The sequence below is a fragment of the Podarcis melisellensis genome (genome assembly GCF_964234715.1).
Source record: "Podarcis melisellensis genome assembly, chromosome: 15".
Taxonomy (NCBI): Eukaryota; Metazoa; Chordata; class Lepidosauria; order Squamata; family Lacertidae; genus Podarcis; species Podarcis melisellensis.
Window position 1 is genome coordinate 26,697,795 of NC_138532.1, and position 7,057 is coordinate 26,704,851.

The following is a 7,057-nucleotide window of genomic DNA, read 5'->3' on the forward strand; positions in this document are numbered from 1 at the left end:
ACCATGCTAATTTTATATTCACTCTGCCTGAGTTGCCATTAGCCATAATATATTTTAAGCATTGTTTTGGCCTCTGGCCTCATTGCTTTCTAATCCCTTACCGCCGTATATTAATCTATATCTTGAAACAGAGGGTTGCATTCCATGTATCTGATGAAGTGGGCCCAACTTGTCCATAAATGCAAAAAGAGGGGATGTTAGCAGGTATTGCTTGTCTCCTTAAACACTGGTTTGTTTATATGTAATTCTCAAAGCAACCCCAGGTTTCAAAAACAGGCGGACTTCCTTTGGAGTCAACACAAATAAAACCAGGCTGTACAGCTGCTGGCCTTTGCAGACATTAATCAGGTGAAGCTTCCACCATCCTTTTGTCTCCTGGTCAAAGCTCTTTTAAAGGAACAGCAGTGGGGCCATTTCTTTTATTTTTATTTTTTAAGGCTGCAAGACACCCTAATTTAGGATAAACCATAGTGCAGTCAAGAGACATTAAAGAGAGTGGCCACCTGATTATACCATTTTAAAACCCATTTGTATATTTTAATCTAAACTTGATTTTTTTGAAACTGCAGTAATCAAAAATTACCATACAGATGCCAAGTTTTCCAAGAAAAACCCTCCTCCTTTAACCACCATATCCATCTAGCTACTCAATGCAAAACAAAATAGTTGAGTCCTGCAAACCCTCTAGCAGGAACAACTCACGTTTAACCCTCCAGCTGTTAATGGGCTACATCTCCCATCGCCCCTAAACATTGGCCATGCTAGTTGATGGGGCTGATGGGAGTTGGAGTCCCACAACAATACCCGAGGAGGGGAAACCCCTGCCCTCTCGTATGCACAAGGAACACGTGATTTCTGAGAGTAAGGGGCAGTAACATTGCTTGTGGGGGTACAGAGGCGGTTGCCCTGGGCTCAAAATTGATAGTGGTGGGGAGGTGGGATTAAATATCTAGCACGCTTTTAAAATCAAGCATCTCCCACCACCTCATCAAGGTGCTTTCCAGAGCGGCTGGATGCTTGTTACACCTGCCTGCTAAAAAATACATGAAATTTCTGTATCTGCCCAGCTATTACTGGTGTACAAGCCCCAACCGTTTTTGCATCTGCCCATCTAAGCACCAAGAATTAATACAGGGCTAAGACAGCTGACTATGGGGGAGACAGGGTTCCTGTGAGCCACAGTAGTATTCATCAAATGCTATTTTAGCACTTTCCCTGTCACTACGGTTTATTTATTCTGGTCATTTATAAAGCACTAATCATATGAAATATCATAGCAGCCTACAGGTAAAAATTCAATAAAACAGAGCAAACACGGCTTCCATTAAAAACATCAAAATGCTGTTGTCGCCATACAGGCAATGAGAGGTTCACCTATCTGGAAAAACCTGTAAGAAACGAAAGCTTTTAAGCATCCGAGAATACTTAGACTGTCAGAGCCTGTAATCTCAGATGGTAATGTGCTTCACGAGGCTGGTGCTATTGCTCTAAAGGGCCTGGACCAGGTTGCAGGAGAATGAGTCTGTAGTGAATGGAATACAAAAAAGCTCTGCAGCTGACCACAGAAATCAGGCATCCCTTCCATTTCAAGAGTTGCTACCTGATGAATATCTGGCTGAGATGCAGCTGCTATGGACACAGAGGAGAAGTGATGCTATGGGGGGCAGGGACCCTAACCCATCTCATAACTTAGCTCAGGACTAGGAAATTTGTGGTCTATCATCCCTGGTCACTGGTCATGCTGGCTGAGGTTGATTGGAGATTGAGTCCAACTGCATTTGGAGAGCTGCAGTTTCCCCAGCCCTGGTTTACGAAAGTCTCTGTCTCTCTCTTTTTTGGGTGTGTGTGTGGGGGGGGCGCAGAATAGATGGAAAGATGGTGTCATGGGAATACAGGAAGCTGCCTTATAGCAAGACAGATCATTGGTCCATCTAGCTCAAGACTGGCAGCAGTTTTCTAAGGTTTCAGAAAGGCACGCTCCCAGCCCTGCAATCTGCAAGCAAATTGGATGTTCTTCCACTAAGGTAAAAACCCTTCTCCACAGAATCATAAAACTGAAGAGCTGGAAGGGACCCTAAGAATCGGAGAATATGCAGCTGTCTTATATGGGGATCAAATGTGCAACCTTGGCATTATCAGTATCATGCACTAACCAACTGAGCAATCCAGGCATGGTGCTGCTGGTGTAGATTGCCCTCGGTGATATATGATCCATCAGCTGAAGACCAACAGCATTTTGGACCAGGGTTCTGACTCCGTCCCCTCACCGCTAAGCTTAGTGCACTGCCAACTTTGGTGAGCGCTAAAACAACCGTGGTACAAGCACCATGGGAACTGAGCAATTTCCCATTATCTGCAGGTTTAAAACCAGCAAAGTCCTATCATGTAAACAATACACCTAGGAAAGCTAAAATCAGCCGACAAGTGTATGTAGTTCCTCCTGTATCAGATGGGGAGAGCAAGGCTCGCTAAAGGAATATGAATGAACAGAAGGCATAAGATAACAGGGGATTGCTTTATTTTGTGCCCTCTTGCCTAGATCTGCTGCTCCTCCACAACATATAAATGACATCCATTTGGGAACCTAATAAGATAGGAGAAAGGGCTATCGTTTCTTCCCGAAATTTAGCACTCAGAGATCAAGAACAGCTCATGATATCCTCAGTCACTGCTTCTGCATGATGCCCAAATGGAGAGATATGGGTGTGGAGTCAGTTTATATAGTCAGCAGGAGCTTGTGGCTGTTTGTTTCCTGGACTGTATCATTTTATCCTGTCTCAAGCATGCCCAAGGCACGATAGGTTCTACAGCAGAGTTGAGAAGCAGTCCAAAGCCTGGCCAAATAGAGAGCAATAGGGCAGGCAGGTGCAAAAGCAGTCCAAATGTTGCTCAGAAGGCATCCCAAGACAAACACAAGACTGTGTTGGTGTTAAGCAAGAACACCCAGTGTTCAGCTGCAGCTCCTTATGTGAGGAGATAAGATGTCCTTATGTGAAGAGGGCCCTATTCACAGAGTGCACTTTACTCATGAGGAATCCTTTTTCTACTTACTTTGCCAAACCTTTATTAGGCAGTACAAGTACAGGCTATCATAAAACATCCACACACACACACATACACACAAATAAACAGCCATGTAAAATATGTGATAACGAGGATTTTCACTTGAATTTCTTCCTGCTAATAGTGCTGTTCGCCACTCTAAGAGATACCATTGACAAGAACCTCAGCCACCCTTGCAGTTACTTCTGGGTTAATGTCAAAACAGATAGAATCTGATAATTTAATTGTCTTGTTGTCTGCAAACAGGCACACCTCCCGAGCGTGAGGGTCCTGGCCTGCCTTTTAAGTCACCATTATGCCCAGTGGTTCAGGGGTGGTTGTGACTCCTCAAGAGGAGGAGCTCCCCTCTTTCACTGAGGTACCCCAGATAGCCTCCCCTAAGTTCCCTGGCTTCTCCTTGATAATTGGCATAGACCGCTCCTGGATGCCACTGGTTTTGGAGGGCTCCAGATCCTCCTTGCAGGAGGCATCCTCTAGTGGGGGGGGGCATGGCACACTTGGGAATGTAGGTAGGAGGCTTGTATTTATTAATACACCCCATGAAAAAGCATGTGATGGACCCAAAGGTCCAAAATAGTAGGAGGAGTATTCTTAAGCACCTGGCAGGATGGTCTGGATTAAATTTAATGCTTCATAAATTGTGTAAGTCTGAAGTACTTGACTTTGTTTTGATTAGGGCTTATTTGCTTTTTTAAAAAATACTCACCATGTCCTGCAAAAAAAACCAACCATTTATTTATTTTTATGCTGCCTTTGCAAAGTTCAAATGATGTGCAAGGTGGCTGACAACCCACAAAAATTACATAACTACAAACCTAAAAAAACTAGTCATAAACAATAAATAAAACATCAAAAAGTATGCAACTAAATTGAAAAGTTTCCACATAAATCATAAGATCCATATGTAAAATTAACATTAATTACAGCAACAACATCCACCCTCCGACAAAAACTCCCAGACAACATTCCAGCTCTGCCTGCCTGTTCATTTGCATTGTCTTCACTTGCTCTCAATTGGGTTCACTTTCCCACAGTGATGTCACCACATAGGCAGATCTGATTGGCTATGTAGCATTGTAACCTCATACCCTTGACTGTATGATCCCTGATTGGCTGGGACCAAACCGTGACTAACTCTGAGGAGCTTTTCATATATTTTCATTTGCCCTCATTTCCCCATTTTTATTATTATTATCAGGGAGTGAAACTGGAAGGGTTCCCCACTTCAGGAGCGGCGCTGCAGGGTTTAATTTCTTTAGGATGTGATCACTTCAGAGCCAACTGTGGTGTCTTTGTAATATTTCTTTTATTTGAGAGCATACATGCAAAACACAATGAAAACAAATAACAGGCAGAACAATCAAAGCACAATTGCTAATTCTGCTTCAGATCCCCCAAAGCAACAATATGGTCCCCCACAGACTCTTCAGTCTGCTTCCTATCCAGCAAATCTAGTGAAGCACTCAGCAAATTCTGCCTCTGTTTTCAAATCCAAGGCTACAAATGTTCTCTCTGTTCACTCCCAAACAGGATGGGTGTCACATCCTCGGGGCAGGAGAGAGATTTGTGCAAGACTATGTGCATCATTTCTTATGCTTGTCTAACTTTCTTTCAGTTGGGCTTACTCCCAAACAAATACGATTTAAAACTCCCTTTGTTACATCCATCCACTGGCAGAGGAAGAGGGGGGGCAGGGAGAGCACACTGCCCCCAGCACCACGACCCCGGTGGGGTGCCATCATAGCTGCCCCCCTCCCATGCTGGGTGCCACACCCCCAGGATGCACATCACGTCCCTGTGGTCGGCATGCCACACCCCTGGGATGCATGCCATGCCCCTGCCTGCTCTCAGCCCCCGGTCCGCCTCTGCATCCATCCATAAATTTGTCCACCAAAATGGAGGCTTGCTTTCATATGTGGTGGGACTGCCTACGTACTGATCCATTTTGGAAGAAGGATTCTGAAGAAGCCATTGCAATAATAAATCAGTAGATTACACCAAGCCCCCAAAATGCCACTATTTTTCCATGTTGAGTGGAGAAAACCTTGGTCTATTGTAGAAAGGTTTACTTATATTTATTTTATATAACACTATTTTCCCTCAAACAAAGCTGCCCAGGTTATGAGATCTCTGTGGGAGGCCCTTCCCTCAGTTCCACCTCACCACGACCACCACAGGCTTGGTAGATCTTCTCAGTGGCTGCTCCCAGACTTTGGAACTCCCTCCCTAAAGAAGTTAGATTGGCTCCCTCCTTGTTGTCCTTTCTCTGGCAGCTGAAAACTTGTTACAACAGGCTTTGGGGAAGTGACTGTTATAAATGAAAGGGCTGGTGCTGTGCTTCTTTTTATTGTAATTATTTGTAAGATTTTAACAGAGAGAGCGCATGTGCGCGCACGCACACACACACATACAGTTTTAATTCTATCAGTGTTTAATTGCTTTTTAATTATAGTTGTTCCTCTATGCTTTTAGCTGTTCATATCTTTATACCTAGGCCACCTTGAGTCCTTTTCAGGGAAAAAGATAAAGGTAAAGGTACCCCTGACCGTTAGGTCCAGTCGCGGACGACTCTGGGGTTGCGGCACTCATATCGCTCTATAGGCCGAGGGAGCCGGCGTTTGTCTGCAGACAGCTTCCAGGTCATGTGGCCAGCGTGACTAAGCCACTTCTGGTGAACTAGAACAGTGCACGGAAACACCGTTTGCCTTCCCACCAGAGTGGTACCTATTTATCTACTTGCACTTTGACGTGCTTTCGAACTGCTAGGTTGGCAGGAGCAGGTACTGAGCAACGGAAGCTCACTCCATCATGGGATTTGAACCACCGGCCTTCTGATCGGCAAGCCCTAGGCTCTGTGGTTTAGACCACAGCGCCACCCACATCCCTTTCAGGGAAAAAGGTGAGGTATAAATAAATATGTACTAATAATGATAATTTGGGGTGTTGAAAATATTTGGAAAGGCCTTGTTTCTAATATGTTTGAAACTTAGCGCAAACAACTACTGTATGGATTGTTGCTCTGATGGATTGACTGACTGCATGAAGCCATGTATAAATACTGATAGCCTTGATATGGACTGGTATAGATTTATGATATCTTCTGCAATGAAGGAACATAATTACAAACTGCCTGCTACACAGAGATCACTCCGGAAAGATAATCTGGGTTAACAAATCTTTGATATAAATGATGTTTTCATTTTTTTTTTTTATAAATATTTTATTAGGTTTTTAATAAACAAATTTCCACTTTCAAATACATACTTCCATAAATCCAATGGACTCCCCCCATCTCCCGGGCACTGCATTCCCTGTGTGACCAAAACCTCAGCAAGTTGTTAACTTGTTTTATACATAACAATATATCTTCCATTTTATCGTGTTGTCTGATGTAAACATTTCAATACAATTGCATTAATTTTTAATTTCCACACAATAAAAATATTTCGTTACCTCACTTCTGTCTTATAGTGTCTTATTTATCAATTCAGAAATTTGCCGATACTGAAGCTATACCTTCCTAGAAAGGAGCATTTTTTAACATTCATACAACTTATAATGCTTTTTCAAATAGTCCTTAAAATTTTTCCAAACTTCCTCCGTTTCTTCTTCTCCCGAGTCTCGAATTCTGCCAGTCATTTCAGCCAACTCCATATAGTCCATCAGCTGCGTCTGCCATTCTTCCAATGTGGGTAGATTTTGTGTCTTCCAGTGCTTTGCCAACAGAATCCTCGCTGCTGTAGTAGCGTACATAAAGAAAGTTCTATCTTTCTTGACCATCCTCTGGTCTACCATGCCCAGAAGGAAGGCCTCCGGTTTCTTAGGTAAGGTGAATCTCAGCACCTTTTTTAGTTCATTATGTATCATTTCCCAGAAGGCCTTCACTTTCGGGCAGGTCCACCAGAGGTGTAAAAATGTCCCTTCCTCTTCCTTACATTTCCAACATTTATTATCGGACAGGTGATATATCTTTGCAAGCTTGACTGGGGTCATG